The following is a 22,574-nucleotide window of genomic DNA, read 5'->3' as shown; positions in this document are numbered from 1 at the left end:
GCAATGTTGCTCAATATCATTGCTAATCTCTGTTTTCATTGTTCCGTGCACTACTGGTTCTGACTCAGGGAACAATGTACCTCAATGTCATTGCTGTTCTTTTTTTTTTGTCTGTTCTCTGCACTGAATGTTCTGAATCACAAAACATTGTACCTCAATATCTTTGCTATACTCTGTTTTTGTCTGTTCTGTGCACTGCAGGTTCTGACTGATGAAACAATGAACCTCAATGTCATTGGTTTACTGTGTTTTTGTCTATTCTCCGCACTGCAGTTTCTGACTGATGAACCAATATACCTCAATGTCATTGCTAATCTCTGTTTTTGTCAGTTTCGTGCACTGCTGTTTCTGACTGATGAAAAAATGTTCCTCGAATGTCATTGCTGTTCACTGTTTTTGTCTGTTCCCTGCACTGCAGGTTCTGACTGATGAGACAATGTACCTCAATGTCATTGCTATTCTCAATTTTTGTCTGTTCCCTGCACTGCAGGTTCTGACTAAGGAAACTATATACCTCAATGTCATTGCTATTCTCTATTTTTGCCAGATTCCTGCACTGCTGGTCCTGATTGATGAAACATTGTACCTCAATGTCATTGCTATTCTGTTTTTCGCTGTTCTCTGCACTGTAGGTTCTTACTGATGAAACAATGTACCTCAATGTCATTGCTATTCTCAATTTTTGTCTGTTCCCTGCACTGCTGGTTCTGATTGATGAAACATTGTACCTCAATGTCATTGCTATTCTCTGTTTTTCTCTGTTCTCTGCACTGCTGGTTCTGACTCATGAGACAATGTACCTCAATGTCATTGCTATTCTCATTTTTTGTCTGTTCCCTGCACTGCAGGTTCTGACTAAGGAAACTATATACCTCAATGTCATTGCTATTCTCTGTTTTTGCCAGTTTCCTGCACTGCTGGTTCTGATTGATGAAACATTGTACCTCAATGTCATTGCTATTCTGTTTTTCGCTGTTCTCTGCACTGTAGGTTCTTACTGATGAAACAATGTACCTCAATGTCATTGCTATTCTCAATTTTTGTCTGTTCCCTGCACTGCTGGTTCTGATTGATGAAACATTGTACCTCAATGTCATTGCTATTCTCTGTTTTTCTCTGTTCTCTGCACTACTGGTTCTGACTCATGAGACATTGTACCTCAATGTCATTGCTATTCTCAATTTTTGTCTGTTCCCTGCACTGCAGGTTCTGACTAAGGAAACCATGTACCTCAATGTCATTGCTATTCTCTGTTTTTGCCAGTTTCTTGCACTGCTGGTTCTGATTGATGAAACATTGTACCTCAATGTCATTGCTATTCTGTTTTTCTCTGTTCTTTGCACTGCTGGTTCTGACTCATGAAACAATTTACTTCTATGTCATCGCTGTTCACTGTTTTTGCCAGTTTCCTGCACTGCTGGTTCTGCTTGATGAAACATTGTGCCTCAATGTTTTTTCTCTGTTCTCTGCACTGCTGGTTCTGACTCATGAAACAATGTACCTCAATGTCATTGCTATTCTCTGTTTTTGTCTGTTCTCTGCACTGCTGGTTCTGACTGATAAAACAATTTACCTCTATGTCATTGCTGTTCACTGTTTTTGTCTGTTGCTTGCACTGCTTGTTCTGACTCATGAAACAATGTAACTCAATGTCATTGCTATTCTCTGTTTTTGTCTGTTCTCTGCACTGTAGGTTCTTACTGATGAAACAATGTACCTCAATGTCATTACGATTCTCAATATTTGTCGGTTACCTGCACTGCTGGTTCTGACTGATAAAACAATATACCTCAATTCATTGATATTCTCTGATTTGTTTGTTCCATGCACTGGTGGTTCTGACTCATGAAACAATCTATCTCAATGTCATTGCTATTCTCTGTTTTCTTTGTTCCATGCACTGCTGGTTCTGACCGATGGAACAATGTACATCAATGTCATTGCTTTTCACTTTTTTCTTTGTTACGGTTCCGTGCACTGCTGGTTATGATTCATGAAACAATGTACCTCAATGTCATTGCTATTATCTGTTTTTTTCCCCTGCACTTCTGGTTCTGACTTATGAAGCAATGTAGCTCATTATCATTGCTAGTCTCTGTTTTCATTGTTCCGTGCACTGCTGGTTCTGACTCAGGGAACAATGTACCTCAATGTCATTGCTGTCCTTTTTGTCTGTTCTCTGCACTGCAGGTTCTGACTGATGAAACAATGAACCTCAATGTCATTGGTTTACTGTGTTTTTGTCTGTTCTCTGCACTGCAGGTTCTGACTGATGAACCAATGTACCTCAATGTCATTGCTATTCTCTGTTTTTGTCTGTTCACTGCACTGCTGGTTCTGACTCATGAGACAATGTACCTCATTGTCATTGCTATTCTCAATTTTTGTCTGTTCCCTGCACTGCAGGTTCTGACTAAGGTAACCATGTACCTCAATGTCATTGCTATTCTCTGTTTTTGCCAGTTTCCTGCACTGCTGGTTCTGATTGATGAAACATTGTACCTCAATGTCATTGCTATTCTGTTTTTCTCTGTTCTCTGCACTGTAGGTTCTTACTGATGAAACAATGTACCTTAATGTCATCGCTATTCCCTGTTTTTTTCTGTTCCTTGCACTGCTGGTTCTGACTCATGAAACAATGTACCTCAATATCATTGCTAGTTTCTGTTTGATTGTTCCGCGTACTTCTGGTTCTGACTGATGAAACAATGTACCTCAATGTCATTGCTTTTCTCTCTCTTTGTCTGTTCTCTGCATTGCTAGTTCTGACTCATGAAACAATACATCTCAATGCCATTGCTATTCTCTGTTTTGGTCTGTTTCCTGCACTGCTGGTTCTGACTGTTAATACAATGTATCTCTAAATGAATTCCCAACTTCCATGTTTTCCGCATTCTCGCTGGGTTTATAGTTAATTGTAAGAGTCATTGCCATTGTCTGCCGTTCTCTGTTCACTGCAGTGCTGGTTTTGACTCCTGAAACAATGTATCTCGAAGTGACTTTCCAATATCCTTTTATTCCTCATTCAAACTGGGTTTATAGTTATTTGCTATTTGCATTGTCATTATGTGTCCTTGTCTATTCCTTGCACTACTTGATCTGACTTATGAAACAATGTACCTCATAGTGAATTCCCAATTTCCATAAATACCTCATGGTACAAGTGCAGCTTCTATAGACAGTTTCAGCCCATTACTGAACACAGTGACGTCATGTGATATTTATATGTTGTTATTTGGTGACATCTAGTGGTGAAAAAGAATATAGCGCTGATACAATTAGCAATAATACTGCAAATTAAACCATAAAAGGAAAATTGCTCCCACTCTGATCAACCTCAATATAGTGAACTGCTGCTCCTCTTCTTATAGTTATGTGGCACTGTGCTTGTCTGTTCCCTGCACTGCTGGTTCTGACTCATGAAACAATGTACCCCGATGTCATTGCTAGTCTCTGTGTTTATCTGTTCACTGCACTGCTGGTTCTGATGCATGAAACAATGTACCTCAATGTCATTGCTATTCTCTGGTTTCGTCTGTTCTCTGCACTGCTGGTTCTGACTTATGAAACAATGTACCTCAATGTCATGGTTGCTCTTTGTTTTTGTTGGATCTCTGCACTGCAGGTTCTGACTGATGAAACAATGTGCCTCAATGTCATTGCTTTTCTCTGTTTTTGTCTGTTCTCTGCACTGCAGGTTCTGACTGATGAAACAATTGACTTTAATGTCCTATCTATTCTTTGTTTTCTTTGTTCCGTGCACTCTGTACTGCTGGTTCTGACTGATGAAACAATGTACCTCAATGTCATTGCTATTCTCTGTTTTATTCTGTTCTCTGCACTACAGGTTCTGACTGATTAAACAATGTAACTCAATGTTATTGCTATTCTCTGGTTTTGTCTGTTCTCTGCACTGCTGGTTTTGACTCATGAAACAATGTACCTCAATGTCATTGCTAGTCTCTGTTTTCTTTGTACCGTGCACTGCTAGTTCTGACTCATGAAACAATGAAGCTCAATGTCTTAGTTGTTCTTTGTTTTTGTCTGATCTCTGCACTGCAGGTTCTGACTGAAGAAACAATGTGCCTCAATGTCATTGCTATTCTCTGTTTTTGTCTGTTCTCAGCACTGCAGGTTCTGACTGATGAAACAATTGACTTTAATGTCATAGCTATTCTTTGTTTTCTTTGTTCCGTGCACTCTGTACTGCTGGTTCTGACTGATGAAACAATCTACCTCAATATCATTGCTATTCTCTGTTTTTGTCTCTTCTATGCACTGCTGGTTCTGACTGATGAAATAATGTACCTCAATGTCATTCATATTCTCTGTTTTCTTTGTTCTGTGCATTGCTGATTCTGACTGATGGAAAAATGTACATCAATGTCATTGCTTTCCTCTGTTCTCTTTGTTCTGTGCACTGCTGGTTCTGACTGTTGAAACAATATACCACAATGTAATTGCTATTCTCTCTTTTTGTCTGTTCTCTGCACTGTTGGTTCTGACTCATCAATCAATGTACTTCAATGTCATAGTTGTTCTTTGTTTTTGTCTGATCTCTGCACTTCTGGTACTGACTTATGAAACAATGTATCTCAATGTGATAGCTGTTCTTTGTTTTTGTCTGATCTCTCTGCACAGCAGGTTCTGACTGATGAAACAATGTACCTCAATGTCATTGCTGTTCTCTGGTTTTGTCTGTTCTCTGCACTGCTGATTCTGATTAATGAAACAATGTTCCTTAATGTCATTGCTATTCTCTATTCTCTTTGTTCTGTGCACTGCTGGTTCTGACTCATGAAATAATGTATCTCGATTTCATTGCTATTCTCTGCCTTTGTGTGTCCCTTGCATTGCTGTTTCTAACTCACCAAACAATACATCTCAATTTCATTGCTATTCTCTGTTTTTGTGTGTTCTCTGCACTGCTTGTTCTGACTCATGAAACAATGTACCCCAATGTAATGACATTGTTTTAGTCTGTTCCCTGCACTGCTGGTTCTGACTGAAACAATGTACCTCTAAGTGACTTCCTCTATATCCTTTTTTTCCTCATTCTCACTGGGTTTATAGTTTGGTGTTACAGTCATTGCCATTGTCTGACCTTCTCTGTTGTCTGCCCTCCTGGTTCTGACTCATGAAACAATGTACCTTAATGTCATTGCTGTTCTCTGTTTTTCTCTGGTGTCTGCAATGCTGGTTCTGACTAATGAAAAAATGTACATCAATGTCATTGCTTTTCTCTGCTTTCTTTGTTCCGTGCACTGCTGGTTCTGACTCATGAAACAATGTACCTCAATGACATTGCTATTCTTTGTTTTTTGTGTGTTCCTTGCACTGCTGGTTCTGACTCATGAAACAATACATCTCAATGTTATTGCTATTCTCTGTTTTTGTCTGTTCTCTGTACTGCTGGTTCTGACTCATGAAACAATGTACATTAATGTTATTGCTATTCTCTGTTTTTGTCTGTTGTCTGCAGTGCTGGTTCTGAATCATGAAACAATGTACCTCAATGTCATTGTTATTCTCTGTTTTTGTCTTTTGTCTGCACTGCTGGTTCTGACTCATGAAACAATGTACCTCAATGTTACTGTTATTCTCTGTTTTTGTCCGTTGTCTGCACTGCTGGTTCTGGGCTCATGAAACAATGTACCTCTATGTCATTGTTATTCTCTGTTTTTGTCTGTTGTCTGCACTGCTTGTTCTGACTCATGAAACAATGTACCTCTAAGTGACTTCCCAATTTCCATTTTTCCTCATTGTCACTGGGTTTATAGTTAAGTTTAACAGTCATTGCCATTGTATGTCCTTCTCTGTTCCCTGCACTGCTGGTTATCACTCATGAAACAATGTACCTCTAAGTGATTTCTGAATATTCATGTTTTCTTCATTCTCACTGGGTTTATAGTTCTGTGTAACTGTCATTGTGTCTGTCCCTTTCTCTTCTCTGCACTGCTGTCTCTAACTCCTGATACAACTTCCCAATATCCATTCATTCCTCATTCTCACTGGGTTTATAGTTCTGTGTAACTGTCATTGTGTCTGTCCCTTTCTCTTCTCTGCACTGCTGCCTCTGACTCCTGATACAACTTCCCAATATCCATTCATTCCTCATTCTCACTGGGTTTATAGTTCTGTGTAACTGTCATTGTGTCTGTCCCTTTCTCTTCTCTGCACTGCTGCCTCTGACTCCTGATACAACTTCCCAATATCTATTCATTCCTCATTCTCACTGGGTTTATAGTTCTGTGTAACTGTCATTGTGTCTGTCCCTTTCTCTGCACTGCTGCCTCTGACTCCTGATACAACTTCCCAATATCCATTCATTCCTCATTCTCACTGGGTTTATAGTTCTGTGTAACTGTCATTGTGTCTGTCCCTTTCTCTTCTCTGCACTGCTGCCTCTGACTCCTGATACAACTTCCCAATATCCATTCATTCCTCATTCTCACTGGGTTTATAGTTCTGTGTAACTGTCATTGTGTCTGTCCCTTTCTCTTCTCTGCACTGCTGCCTCTGACTCCTGATACAACTTCAAAATATCCATTCATTCCTCATTCTCACTGGGTTTATAGTTCTGTGTAACTGTCATTGTGTCTGTCCCTTTCTCTGCACTGCTGCCTCTGACTCCTGATACAACTTCCCAATATCCATTAATTCCTCATTCTCACTGGGTTTATAGTTCTGTGTAACTGTCATTGTGTCTGTCCCTTTCTCTTCTCTGCACTGCTGCCTCTGACTCCTGATACAACTTCCCAATATCCATTCATTCCTCATTCTCACTGGGTTTATAGTTCTGTGTAACTGTCATTGTGTCTGTCCCTTTCTCTTCTCTGCACTGCTGCTTCTGACTCCTGATACAACTTCCCAATATCCATTCATTCCTCATTCTCACTGGGTTTATAGTTCTGTGTAACTGTCACTGTGTCTGTCCCTTTCTCTGCACTGCTGCCTCTGACTCCTGATACAACTTCCCAATATCCATTCATTCCTCATTCTCACTGGGTTTATAGTTCTGTGTAACTGTCACTGTGTCTGTCCCTTTCTCTGCACTGCTGCCTCTGACTCCTGATACAACTTCCCAATATCCATTCATTCCTCATTCTCACTGGGTTTATAGTTCTGTGTAACTGTCATTGTGTCTGTCCCTTTCTCTTCTCTGCACTGTTGGCTCTGACTCCTGATACAACTTCCCAATATCCATTCATTCCTCATTCTCACTGGGTTTATAGTTCTGTGTAACTGTCATTGTGTCTGTCCCTTTCTCTTCTCTGCACTGCTGCTTCTGACTCCTGATACAACTTCCCAATATCCATTCATTCCTCATTCTCACTGGGTTTATAGTTCTGTGTAACTGTCACTGTGTCTGTCCCTTTCTCTGCACTGCTGCCTCTGACTCCTGATACAACTTCCCAATATCCATTCATTCCTCATTCTCACTGGGTTTATAGTTCTGTGTAACTGTCATTGTGTCTGTCCCTTTCTCTTCTCTGCACTGTTGGCTCTGACTCCTGATACAACTTCCCAATATCCATTCATTCCTCATTCTCACTGGGTTTATAGTTCTGTGTAACTGTCATTGTGTCTGTCCCTTTCTCTTCTCTGCACTGCTGCCTCTGACTCCTGATACAACTTCCCAATCTCCATTCATTCCTCATTCTCACTGGGTTTATAGTTCTGTGTAACTGTCATTGTGTCTGTCCCTTTCTCTTCTCTGCACTGCTGCCTCTGACTCCTGATACAACTTCCCAATATCCATTCATTCCTCATTCTCACTGGGTTTATAGTTCTGTGTAACTGTCATTGTGTCTGTCCTTTTCTCTGCACTGCTGCCTCTGACTCCTGATACAATTTCCCAATATCCATTCATTCCTCATTCTCACTGGGTTTATAGTTCTGTGTAACTGTCATTGTGTCTGTCCCTTTCTCTTCTCTGCACTGCTGCCTCTGACTCCTGATACAACTTCCCAATATCCATTCATTCCTCATTCTCACTGGGTTTATAGTTCTGTGTAACTGTCATTGTGTCTGTCCCTTTCTCTTCTCTGCACTGCTGCCTCTGACTCCTGATACAACTTCAAAATATCCATTCATTCCTCATTCTCACTGGGTTTATAGTTCTGTGTAACTGTCATTGTGTCTGTCCCTTTCTCTGCACTGCTGCCTCTGACTCCTGATACAACTTCCCAATATCCATTCATTCCTCATTCTCACTGGGTTTATAGTTCTGTGTAACTGTCATTGTGTCTGTCCCTTTCTCTGCACTGCTGCTTCTGACTCCTGATACAACTTCCCAATATCCATTCATTCCTCATTCTCACTGGGTTTATAGTTCTGTGTAACTGTCACTGTGTCTGTCCCTTTCTCTGCACTGCTGCCTCTGACTCCTGATACAACTTCCCAATATCCATTCATTCCTCATTCTCACTGGGTTTATAGTTCTGTGTAACTGTCATTGTGTCTGTCCCTTTCTCTTCTCTGCACTGTTGGCTCTGACTCCTGATACAACTTCCCAATATCCATTCATTCCTCATTCTCACTGGGTTTATAGTTCTGTGTAACTGTCATTGTGTCTGTCCCTTTCTCTTCTCTGCACTGCTGCCTCTGACTCCTGATACAACTTCCCAATCTCCATTCATTCCTCATTCTCACTGGGTTTATAGTTCTGTGTAACTGTCATTGTGTCTGTCCCTTTCTCTTCTCTGCACTGCTGCCTCTGACTCCTGATACAACTTCCCAATATCCATTCATTCCTCATTCTCACTGGGTTTATAGTTCTGTGTAACTGTCATTGTGTCTGTCCTTTTCTCTGCACTGCTGCCTCTGACTCCTGATACAATTTCCCAATATCCATTCATTCCTCATTCTCACTGGGTTTATAGTTCTGTGTAACTGTCATTGTGTCTGTCCCTTTCTCTTCTCTGCACTGCTGCCTCTGACTCCTGATACAACTTCCCAATATCCATTCATTCCTCATTCTCACTGGGTTTATAGTTCTGTGTAACTGTCATTGTGTCTGTCCCTTTCTCTTCTCTGCACTGCTGCCTCTGACTCCTGATACAACTTCAAAATATCCATTCATTCCTCATTCTCACTGGGTTTATAGTTCTGTGTAACTGTCATTGTGTCTGTCCCTTTCTCTGCACTGCTGCCTCTGACTCCTGATACAACTTCCCAATATCCATTCATTCCTCATTCTCACTGGGTTTATAGTTCTGTGTAACTGTCATTGTGTCTGTCCCTTTCTCTGCACTGCTGCTTCTGACTCCTGATACAACTTCCCAATATCCATTCATTCCTCATTCTCACTGGGTTTATAGTTCTGTGTAACTGTCATTGTGTCTGTCCCTTTCTCTGCACTGCTGCCTCTGACTCCTGATACAACTTCCCTATATCCATTCATTCCTCATTCTCACTGGGTTTATATATTGGGTCAGCGACTCCCATTTTAAAGCATTAAATGAAGAAGGCAAATGATTAACTAAAAACGATAAAATATTAAAAATGCATTCAAATTTAAAAGTTGCTTTGAATTAGAAATTGTACAACTCACTAAAAGTTTAATGAAAGTTGAACATTGTCCTAATGGCCCAGATACTTTGCTAAACCGAACGATATCACCGCACAACTGTTCCAGGGGTTGCAGTTATTAGTATAACCACTAGTTGGCGCACACTATTTTACACAGCATTTACTTTGTTTAGCTCCAAATCTGCCTCAACCAATATGGCGAGTGGCGGATATCCGCTAAAACAAGTATGGCGGCGCCCGTGGCAGTGATTAGTGCAGGCTGGATGTATCAGGATGGAGGTGGAAGTAAAGCTGTCGGTGGCACAAAAGCGAATCAATGCGGAGTTGGGATCACAGAGCGGCCTCCATCTAGTGACCCCGGGGACTCCATCACCACGGACACGGGACTGATGAGGTGGGGACAAAGTGTAGCACGTGGTGAAGAGATCTAGGGGTGTAACTGTACTGCTACTATTTCTACTCCACCCACTGACACACGGACAAGGGAAAGAGAGAAAGAAAGAGACAGTCAGGGAGTGAATTAAAGGGATAGTTCTCCTGTCAGTTAATTATTAGTACTGTAGCTGTCAGGCCGTCATCTATACCACTGCATTGTTGCTAGGGTCAATTACACCTTAGCAACCAGACGCTGGAACAAAAACCTAAATCGTTATTAAGATAATAAAAAATAAGAGCAAATTGCAAACTATTGGGATATAACTGGCTGCACCATGTGAAATGTTCTTTTAAAGGTGGACAATCCCATTGGGTGAGATTTGGGGTGAGTGCTTATTTGTACCCTGGGTACCCCTGGAACTATAGCAGGGTGACTGTTACCCCAATGTTTCTATATATCTGTAACCTTGTTATGAGCTAAGGGGGCCCAGCCTGAAGGTCAGTTAGGGGGAGATTTGGGGTGAGTGCTTATTTGTACCCTGGGTACCCCTGGAACTATAGCAGGGTGACTGTTACCCCAATGTTTCTATATATCTGTAACCTTGTTATGATCTAAGGGGGCCCAGTCTGAAGGTCAGTTAGGGGGAGATTTGGGGTGAGTGCTTATTTGTGCTCTGGGTACCCCTGGAACTATAGCAGGATGACTGTTAACCCTATGAGGCTGCTGCCTTATCTCTTACCTTATCTATCACTGCCAAAGCTCAAAAATGAAACCACATCCTTCGATAATTCTAAAGCAAAATCAAAGTGAAACTACATAAACCAAACACAACTGGAAAACCTAAAACAACATGTATATATAATATGAACTGGCCATGGCATATAGCTATAGAATAGCTGTTAAATACAACCCAAAATTAACTAAAGTATTGTTCTTAGAAACAGAATGATTTCTGCCAGATCATAGAAGCTTATCTACTCTTATGTACTTCGGGTGACTAACCTCCCCGAAATGCTTTGCCGCTGGTATGAATACGAATCACCCGTGGGCCTCAGGAAGAAACTTTGGACAACATCGGAAATCCAAAGCGATTTGTATGCCATCCCGCCAGCTATTCATATTCTTGCCTGCGGGAAGGCATTTCGTGGAGATTAGTCGCCCAAAGTAGAGAACATTATCGCCGGCGGGTAATCTCCCCGTCTGCCACTACCCTTAAAACCGAGCCCCCCTACCAATTTCCTTGTTTCCCACTGGAGGGCACTATTAGGGCAGAGACACACGCTCCGATTCTGGGAGATTAGCTGCCCAGCGACAAATCTCCTCTTCTTCGGGCGACTAATTTCCCTGAACTGCCTACTGCCGCTGGAATGTAAATCACTGGCGGGATGGCAAAAGGTGTGCTTCATTCTCCAAAGTCGTCCGAAGTTGCCTCACGAGGAAACTTCGGAAAACAAAGTACTCCGAGTTCCATCCTGCTGGTGATTTAGATAGTAGCCGGCGGGAGGCAGTTCGGTGAGATTAGTCGCCCGAAGAAGAGATTTGTTGCCGGGCAACTAAATCTCCCCAAATCTGAGCGTGTGTCTCTGCCCTTATAATATGGGATGACTGTTCTCAGACACAAATATTCCAAACAGGCTTCCTGTACAGGATAATCTATACAAGTATGTAATTGAGCAGCAGCATTTTGGGTTTCACTTTTTTTTATTTCAAATGTATTATTATTTTTTTGTGTTTATAGAGCTCCCAGCACCTTTTATGCTACCACAGGACTTCAGTGTTGGCAATGGGACTACATTTGATCAGAAGAATGAAAACACAAGTAACGGTAAGTCCACATCACATGCCAAGAGATAAATCAATGTCCGAGCAGAGCCACTTAATAGGGCACTATTAACCCACTACCATGCTATTTGTCCGTGTATCAGATGTGCCACAGTCACCTCTGGACTAAACATGAGTGTATCTGTATATGCCTCACGCGCCACAGGATCTGTTCTTTTTTCTGCCACCAAGAAAAATACCATGGTAAAATTCATTTACCGAAGTTCTAGCTGACCCAACCCGAGTAGTTGAGTAGTTACTCGCCTTCAGCGTTTTCTGAGCTATTAGATACCTGTCACTTCATATGAGCAGATAAAAAAACATTAAAGACCAAATAAGTTTCCTAAAACCATCAGGAGAGATCAGTATATACATGTACATAGAAGCGAGACAGTAAAAATAAATATTACATTTATATAAGGATGTGCCGCATACTAGTGCCCCTGACTGACACCTTGTTGGTGGCCAAGCAATGAAGTGAAATAAATAATCCACCAAGCAGATATATAGGAGCAGACGTGTTTCACCCCATATGTATCATGAGAACCATAAGGACCAATATAACAGGGAGCACCCAAGGCCTGTCCCCAAGCACTCTTGCTATTCCAGTTCTGTTACACTTTAGATCTCTGTACAACATACAGACAGCTATTACTAGAGATGTACTAACTTATAGTTTCATGTTTTGCCTTAAAATGTTTTCTTCCTGTTCACTGCAGAATTCAGACTTTATCTCTTCTTTTTTTCCTTCAGTAATCATTGGTGTTGCTGATCTAATTGGTGTTGCTGCCCTTACAATTACTGCAGTAGCCTGTTGGGTGAGTACAACATGCTGCTAATTTGATATTGCTTCCATTTCCCCGCCATGTAAGGATTTATTAGCTGAAGGTGAAGTTAAGGCTCATTGTTTAGATTTTCTATATGCTTTGGTCTGATATGGGAATTCTCTTAGGACCCTTACACACCAGCATTGGACATTTGTCTCAATTATTTAACATGAATTTCTCTATTAAAAAAAAAAAAAAAGAAACATTTTAGACATGTACCCTGTGTACGCAAACGTGTCAAATATGTGAAAAAATTTCAATATATGAAACCGGGCCCTTACACTGATGGGACATGGGAGTTTTCTGATTTAATGGCTGCTGATGGACAGGACCTGAGCCCCTAGAGCTGTTTGCTTCATATTACAAGAATGGGACCTGTAATCCAGAATGCTCAGGATAACCGATAACAGATCTTTCCATAATTTGCATCTTTATACCTTAAGTCTACTAGAAAATCATGTAAACATTAAATAAACCCAATAGGCTGGTTTTGCTTCCAATAAGGATTAATTATATCTTAGTTGGGATCAAGTACACGCTACTGTTTTATTATTACAGAGAAAAAGGAAATCATTTATAAATATTTGAATTATTTGTTTATAAGGGAGACGGCTTTTCCTTGATGCTACACTTCCTGGATAAAGAGTTTCTGTATAACAGTCCCATACCTGTACTTTAGTGACGTGCGGGTCGGGTTTTAACCGCAGTCGAACCCGCCCTCCATTCTCCCGCGCCCGACTTCTCGGTTCCTTTTATAGACCCGCCGATGACGTCACGGAAGGGGCGGGGCAAGCCGGCGCACGGCTATAGAACGGAAAGTCGGAAGCCGGCAATGGGGGTGCGAGCCCAGCCCGCACATCACTACTGTACTTGTGTATGCTGCCATCCAGTGGTCATCATAGAATCAATTGGTTTAATCCTTCTTGCACAAATATACCCTGATAACAATGTATCCGCTTGATTAGCAGGGTACATCCACATCATGGATTCCAGCCAATATGTCAAAATTAGATTTTTGCTGAAGGTTATTTTAAATTGTTAAATTGTTACAGATCAAGTTTTAAAGGTTTTTTTTTTTTTAATTCTGTCTCCTGTCTCCTTTAGCAATGGAAAAAGATCAGTACAGTCTGTACATAACCTGCCTAACTGCTAGTTGATCCAGAGGAAGCAAAAAAAAAAAAAACCCCATTTGAAGCCTCTCCTATTTGACTCAGAGGGGGAAAATATTCCTTCCTGACTCCAAGATGCAATGGGACCAGTCCCTTTAAGAATGAATTGTATAAAACTGGGAAATCTACAAATCTTTGCAGCATTTCTGTCGGTACTTCTGTCCATTTGGAATTGTTCTGATCACTTGAGCAGGCTCCTCTTTACTTCCTAATCTGCCAATGCACAAAACACTGGCATCAGCAGATGGATTTTCTAAACATAGACTATTCCTAAACTTACTGACTATAGTACATGGGTATTGGTGGAGAGTGCCAGGAACCGTTTGTGTATGGCCAGGCGCTAAAAACGCCTTTAGATGCCAAAAACCTTTTTTTTTTTTTTTTCCATTGTGCATTTAACTGTTTGTAATGTTGCTTTATTTGTCTTTTATAAGAAAATACAAAAGGCTTATTTATTTTGGTGATTTCATTTTATTTTAAAGAGCAAGAAATTTATGCTAGTTTCCCCCCACTGAATAAGTCTGCTTACTTTGCTCACTACAGTCCATTTTCCCATTTCTCTGGTACTTGGAATCAGACACCGTAATATTTTGGCTATGGGAGGAGTCTGGGAAATTTACAACATGAGCCAAAAAAAAGTTTCTGATTTTACAGTTTTTTCCCTAAATAAGATTTAGCTATATTTATAATGAATTTTTTTTTTTTCAAAACAATATATTAAATATAATGGATTATAGAAACCTTGTCTCATGTTTTGCTTTACATCTGCCCAACATTGAAACAGCAGTGAGAAAAGTCATTGGGCTTAAAGGGGTGATTCACCTCTAAGTTAACTCTTCTTGGTATGTTATAGATTGCCTAATTGTAAGCAACTTTTCAATTGATCTATATTTTTTTCTTTTTAATTTAATTCTCGTTTCAGCTTTCAAATGGGGGTCACTGACCCCACTTAACGAACAAAAGCTCTGTAAGGCTACACATTTATTGTTACTGCCATTTTTTTAGTGATATCGTTTTATTCAGGCCTCTTCTATTCATATTCCAGTTTCTTATCAAATCAATGCTTGGTTGCCAGAGTAATTGCACCCTAGCAACCAGATTGATGAAATTGCAAACTGGAGAGCTTCTGGATAAAAATCTAAATAACACAAAACCCACAAAAAAAAAAAATTACAAATTGTCTCAGAATATCACTCTCTTTGTCATACTAAGTGAAAAGCGAATTTAAATGTGAACAACCCATTTAATGATATGGGCAGGGGCTTATAAAGAGGCCAAAAGAATGATAAAATAATATATGTCAGAAGATGTGTACAAAGGTTTGTGGAGTGAGGAGAGCATAAGAGGAAACGGGGTGTGGGGATGTGAGAATAAAGAGGTAGAAGACCATGGCAATTGGAATGAACAGTAGAAAAATGGGGTGTGCAAGTGGGAAGGAGAGGTAAGAAGGGAAATAGCAGAAGGGTAGTTAGAGATATGAAGAAAAAGAGTACATGTGTCTGTATATGAGAAATGTAACAGCAAGAAGAAGAAGAAAAAGGTGTGTGTCACAGGTATAGTTGTGGGCATTTTTGGGTCTAATAATCCAAATGCCACATAAAATAGAATCTACTTTCTTTGGATAAAACTTTCTCAAAGTGCCACAGATTGTAAATTCTGCTGAATTTCCAGGCAGGGGCCCGACACCCCAGGGGCCACAGACAGCACTACACGTGTGTAAACCACATTCACTGTTGTCTATGTGCTTCCTGCATCCCACATCTTGGATTTTCAGCAAGAAGGAGGCCCAATGTCTTGTATTGATGTGTTTAGGAGATATGGGGCTTTCCAAAACAGTTGGATTTTCACACATTATGTACATAGACATTATGACTTTAAATATTTGTATTAGAAGTTGAATTACACAAAAACCCAGCTATAGATTGATTGTCCAATTGAGGACAAGTGAAAAACTTAAAATGCAAATGAAATGTTAATTTCTGCAGGCACTTAGACCTTTCACTGCTCTCGGGATCAGAACCACCTTCTGGATACAACTGTTATAGTGCCTAAAAGAAAATAAATAAAGGTCAAATATGTTTCATTGCGACCCAGGGAACATTGGGCTTATTTCAAGCATTTTGGATTATGGAAAAACCCAATCAAGTACAACTCTCAGAGTCTTGTCATGTGATGAAAACCTTTCTTAAACAAAATAGGACCGTTCCTGCCAAAAAAAATATTTTCAGATGGTGGAAGAAAAAGATTTCTGGTGTCGCTGGCCCTTTAACGACATTCACAGCACAGAATGAGAATGCAGAGCACGACGACGACAAGGAAGCAGCCAATCGTACGTAGGATGAAAATCACTAGCCTTTTATGTTGAGTGACGGCTTCTTCTGATACAAAAAAAGAGAAATAATATAAAACGTTGGCAATTACAGACCAGGATTATTTCTTCAATCCTTCTTCAGAATCATATAACCCCAGTCGGTGAAAACCTTTGAGTCTATTAAATTAACTTGTGGAGGCCTATTTATCAACAGTCTAATTTTTGCGGTTTTAGAGGTTTTTTGAAACCACGATTAAACTCACTTTCTCTAATACTACGAATGTTATGGATTTTATTAAAAGATCCGAAAAAACAAGTGTGAACAGAAAATTACGCTGAACGATTCAAAACAAAAAAAATACTAAAACCTCTAAAAATTTGAGTTTTTGGTACAATTCCTAGAGAAAAAAAATCTGAAAAGATTCCGAATTGATTTAAAATGGTCCAATAGGAGCAGCACAGCTTCCATTTACTTCTAAAGGACCTCAACAACTTTTACCTGACAACATTTTGTATTATTGTTTTTTTTTTGGTTTTTATGCTTAATAAATCTTGAATTTTTAGAGCTTTTAAACAAAATCAGAAAACCACAAATTTTTGGAGATTTGTGAAAAAAAAACAACGCAATTCAATTGTTTGTAAATGGGCCCTTTAGTATATTATAGAATATCCTATTCATAACAACATTACTATTGGTTTTCATTATTTTTAGTTTTTAAATTACATGCCTTCCTCTTCTTCCTCTTTCAAGCTTTCATATGGGGGTCGCTGACCCCAGCAGCCATAAACTATTTCTGTGAGGCTACAATTTATTGCTACTCGAGGAGTGACATCTCCCCATAAAATTTTGAACCATTTGTTTGGATCATCAGCTGATAAGAAAGAAAGCCGAGATGACTATAGGACTGGTTGATTAGAAATACCCAAAATGATCACATACCCACAGCTGTGGGGCTCCCCTGAACCCACACATGTATTGTCCTTGTGATGGTACTCCCAATCATTAACAGCTTAACTGTGTAAGTTCCACTGTCATTCACACTGGGATCCTTCAGCAACAGGGAACCGTTCAGTGGGAAGAATTCCACTCGCCCTTCATACTTTGTGAATATTTTGGTTTTCTCCTCAACCCACGTAGGACGACCTTTGGCACCGATAGTCCCATTCAGTAGAGAACAATACACAATGGTGTGGCCTCCAATGACCCACTCTATGGATGGCCAGTACCGACGTGGAGATGGGATGAAATATGTGGTTTGGAGCAGGACGGACTGCCCAGCAGTGACATTGATATTGTCCTCATAGACAATCATCTCATCCCCTACAATGGAATCTGAGAAACACACAGTGTTACAAATATACCTATTATTCGTTATGCATAACATGTGTTTCCAGTATTGTCTAGGAAGGTTTTCATTCATCCAGGTCATGATAGAAAGCATCTAATAGTTATAAGTCTAAAGCCACTGGACTTGCCGAGTAATCCTGAAAATGCTGCACCACTCATCCGGAGATGGAGGTTCTAGCAAAATGTTCCAGTGGTGAATTTTATCACCGTCTTAGAATCTTCTATCCGCAATAACATTCTGGTGGATGAAGCTGAAGAACTCTTCTTAAAAAGTATCAGCCATGCTTGTGTTAAAGAATTTTCTACAGCATCACCACTGACAACTGAATTGCTGAATATACTAGAATCAGTGATGCTGAAAAATATGAGCGTTTAAGAGGAAGCATTCCAGAAGAAAAAGATTATAGGCTGATTGCAACAAAATGAAAATGTCATCAGACAAGCTGTACATCATTGCCTGTAACCAAGACAAGCCACTTTCCCTAAGACACACAAGTAAAAAGCCCCATTAAGGTACATTTTGTAACAAGACAATAACTTTGCAGCAGAACAAAAATCAACCAAGGCCAAGTTTGTTCTTTGCTGGACCAACATTTCAAGCACACGTATCTTTAGGTATAAACATGGCTGTGTATTGGGTTCACCCATGTCTCCTACCATAGCAAGCCTTTACAAAGAGCAAAGAAAAGCTTTGAATACAATCAAGGAAACAATTCGGCCTGCCTGCCTGAAATTCCAACTGAACCATTGTGATTGGGTTTTGGTTATTACAATATTCCCATGGGTTGAACGTCTTAGTTTGAAGAAGCCACTTGCATAAGTGATTAAATGTTTTCAAGGTTATTTACCAAGTTCAGCTGCTTTAGACTTATTGGTATTATATTGTGTATCGTCCCTTTCTGTTGTGAATTTTTGCTTGACCTTGACCTCTGTAACTGAAGAAAACAGAATCATACAAAAAGTTAACCTGAAGAATGGATGGAAAATATCAGAGGTTGCATTATGTAAAAAGGATGATGCCCTCTATGGAGCCACAACGTCTACATAGGTAGATCAACTCATGTGGGTGAGCTGACCATTACCCCTCAAGCCAACTTATAAATCACATGGAGGACCCAAGAAAATCCATTGGGAGGTTATGTTTTTTTTCTGATCCATACCGGGATTAGCCCATTGGTTTGGGGGCTACCCTTGCTTCGTATAGAACATGTTGAAAAAAAAGTAAAACGACACAAGGACAAATACTCTGCATAACCTTCTAACCCAATTATATCAGTTACAAAGACTTAAGTCATAGCCAAATAAAACATTTACCAAAGGAGGCTGGGGTACTCTCAACCCACAGGTAGATTGTCCCTTCCATGATATCGCCAGGCATTAGAAGTCTGACCATGTACGTTCCAGTATCATTCACACTGAGATGTTTGAGTATCAGGGAAGCATTCAACGGGAAGAATTCCACCCGTCCTTGGTACTCTGGGGATATTATGGTGATTTCTGTGACCCACAGAGGATGTCCTTCAGCACTGAGGGACCCATTATATACAGAGCAATGTGCAATGGTTTGGCCTCCAATCATCCACTCTATTGATGGCCACTGCCGAGGTGGAGAATAGACAGAATATGTGGTTGGAAGCAGGACAGACTGGTCGACCGTGACATTGAGAAATCCTTTATGGACAATCAGATCATTCCCTGGATGGAATACAAGTAACAATTTACACAGTTGGCCTTTTGTTTATTGTATAAAGTGAACTAAAAATTTCATTGTCGAAATTTGCCATGTATGCCTCCATCCGAGCAGAGGTAATGCTTCTGGATTCAGGCACATTGGGTAGAAGGGCAGCGCAGAGGAATGGATTCTTGGTCTGTGTTTCTCTGCAGGCCAAGATCTGACTCGTCTAGTCCTAGCCTAAAAATCCACAACGAATCTGGATACCCAGTGGGAAACCTTCTTTAATTTCACCCCACAAGGAGGCAAAAAGATCAAACAAACATCAGAAAATCTCTCCTGTTATACCAAATGTACACAGGGCATATATCTGTACTAAAGCAGCTTATTAGTTATAACACTATAAAACCTCAAGCCTTTCCACTTGAACATGGAGGGCGAGTGGTCAGCTTCTACATCCTGTTTATAGACAATGCAGAGGAAAACAAGAATAGAACTGTGATGAGGAAATTCACTCATACGGAAAGTTAGCCTTTTGATTTACTTTTGGATTCTGTGAAAACAAGAAAGAGAATTGTGGCCGATACCTGTAGAAATATGTGCCATTGTAATTGAAGCCTTTAGTATAAATTAGGCAAAGATCTTTTAAGTGTAATGATAGACAGGGCAATTTCCTGTCCTCCAACCATTTTGTACTATGAGAGAGACATTCATGGGGCACTTATTTGCCAAAATCTAAAGAAAAGGGGAAATTTGGAGATGGTAATACGCCTTTAATCACATACCAAAAGAGGCAGGGCTCCTCTGAACCCACACATGGACTGTCCCTTCGATGACTTTCTTGGCCATTAGAAGTCTAACTGTGTAAGTTCCACTATCATCCACACTGAGATCTTTGAGTAACAGGGAAGCATTCAGTGGGAAGAGTTCCACCCGTCCTCGGTACTCTGAGGATATTCTGGTTTTCTCAGTGACCCACATAGGAAGGCCTTCAGAACTGACGGACCCGTTTCGTACAGAGCAATGCACAATGGTCTGACCTCCCAGCACCCACTCTATTGATGGCCAGTGCTGAGGTGGAGTAGAGATGGAATATGTGGTTGGAAGCAGGACGGACTGTCCAGCAGTGACATTGAGAGAACGCTTATGGACAGTCAGGTTATTCCCTACCATGGAATCTGAGGAACAAATTCTGAGTGTTACAAACATAGACTTAAATGTGTTTTGCTTATAACAAGGTAATAGATGTTAGTAGAATAACAAAGCACTGGCAGACGGCCCCAGAGCACATAGGCTTCTCCTGAAATGTCACCGGCCTTTAGGCTAGGTCTCTGTCAGTGGTCTAGACTCCCACTAGAGGGACTAGTACCATACAATAATTATTATTAATAATACATGTAATTACTTACCAACAGATAGAGGGCTTTGCTGAACCCACAAATGTATTGTCCCTTTGTAGATATTGTCATCCATTAGAAGTCTGACAGTGTACTTTCCTGTATCAGCCTCTGTGAGATCTTTGAGTAACAGGGAAGCATTCAGTTTGAAGAAATCCACCCGTCCTTGGTACTTTGGGGATATTCTGGTGTCACCGGTAATCCTCACAGGACTGCCTTCAGCACTGAGTGAGCCATCACTCACAGAACAATACACAATGGTATGGCCTCTGATTACCCACTCTATGGATGGCCAGTTAGTTATTGGAGAAGTGATGGAATACGAGGTTGGCAGCAGGACGGACTGGCCGACAGTGACATTGAGCGAATCTTCATGGACAGTCAGGTCATCCCCTACAATGGAATCTGAGGAACACAAAGATCAGTCCTATATGTTGGTGTAGGGAATACAATATTAGGGAGAAAGAAAAGCACGTTTCTTATAAAAAGCTATCCGCTATTGCACTCGTCCGACAAACTGGTTTTGCATAATCAGAGTGAGAAAGAGGATGATGGTCTAAATTCACAGTTATATTTTTAGGTTGGACAGATGGCCTGCCTATTTGAAGTAAGGAAGATCGGGGTCACTTTTTAATTTTTATGTGTGGTTTACGGGATTCTGCTTATGCATTTATCAGCACAGGAAGTCTGTAGGTTGCTCTTTTCCTTTCCCTGGTGTAGGAGCAACAGAATTACGTTTCCATTACGCCTCTGGCAGCACCACCCTGGGGGCCATAATCCTCTTTAGTACAGAGCACCTGTGGCCAGGGGCAGTTTATACATTAATCCTTAAGAAGTGTAATCTCTGTGTGGATGGATCATATTAAATATGGTTTCTTTTAACTTTAAGATACTACTACTGAGGCAGGAAGAGTCTCCTGATGCTTTCCTGCTCCATTCTATTGCTCCAAATCACTGCTAGAATTAGGGAGAGGACTCTACATTATACTGATGTTTATTTTAAAGGTGAACAACCCTTTTAAGGTTGCCACTATTTTTTAGTGATTGTAGTGACCCTGCTCAGGGGGGGGGATTACGTGAACGTAGCACACTGGCCCACCCCACCCCCTTCAGTATCAGGGTCTGCTGTATGGGAGTTACACCACTGAAGGTCGTATTAAGCAGTTTCCTAGGGGTTATTAATATCATTACATTTGTGAATCTACTCGACAAATGCACACACACACCTGTTTTATATGACTGGTCCTTTCACTTCCCTAACATAAAAAAAAGAAGTGCCACTCCTATAAAGCCTCTTATTTCTAAATAAAATTTTTTTTTATGAGCTAAATATATTTTACCGTAACAGATAAGCAGTTGCAACTTTTCCAGAGTATAGGGACCCTTGTCTGATATCAATCTGTCCTTTAGCTACAAACCATTGTCTGTTTCTGGTTTTCAACATTGTTTTATATATGTAACTGCATAAATAAATGCAATGGAGAGAAAGTCGCTTCTATAGTCTTGTGGCTCTTGCATTGATTAACAGTCCCATTGTATCTTGGGTTACCTATAAAAACAGGTGGGAAGGCCAAGATGCCCAATATTTGAAGGGATCACCTGCTATTGGTCGCTAACTCTAATATCCCCTAACCTGATTTAAAATGTCACATTTCAGCATAAGGTCCTCAACTTGACATTAAGACAAACTAGAGAAGCCGCCAGGTAACTCTTCCACCCATGCAGTTAAGGTTGAAAGTTTCTTACCTGTAAATAAGATGTTAAATATGGGGACAAAGAAGAACACTCTGCTATCGGTCATTTTTCAAGAGAGAAATAAAGACAATGGAACGTTTCGTTCAGGTAGTCAGAGTGAAACCAGGTGGTAGAGTTGGACAGGAAGCTTAAATTGAAACTAACAGAGAAAGGAAAGCGTTGATTTGTACAAAGAGAGCTTGGTGGACTCAAGAAGTGAGAAAAAAAACACTTAATATAAATGAAGGTGCTCAGGTGATTTAATGCTTTGAGAAAGAATAAGTTTATGCCTCTGCAGAGAATAGAGTCCCAAAGAGACATGTTGGGCATTAATCCTGTTAAACATGATGTATTTCTTTAGACAGTCCTTGAACTACAGATTCGG

The 22,574-nt window shown here is 40.4% G+C and overlaps 1 long non-coding RNA gene across 1 annotated transcript; it reads left to right on the top strand.

Annotated features, from left to right (window-relative positions):
• The first annotated feature begins 9,733 nt into the window (after positions 1-9,733).
• LOC121396868 lies at positions 9,734-14,463 on the top strand. Its single transcript, XR_005963227.1, has 4 exons — positions 9,734-9,928; positions 11,649-11,735; positions 12,485-12,549; positions 13,663-14,463. It is a non-coding gene; the product is annotated as an uncharacterized LOC121396868 (long non-coding RNA).
• The last annotated feature ends 8,111 nt before the right edge of the window (positions 14,464-22,574 follow it).

Source organism: Xenopus laevis, chromosome 8L (genome assembly GCF_017654675.1).
Source record: "Xenopus laevis strain J_2021 chromosome 8L, Xenopus_laevis_v10.1, whole genome shotgun sequence".
Taxonomy (NCBI): Eukaryota; Metazoa; Chordata; class Amphibia; order Anura; family Pipidae; genus Xenopus; species Xenopus laevis.
Note: the sequence above shows the minus strand (reverse complement) of the source record. Positions and strands in the feature narration are given on the sequence as shown.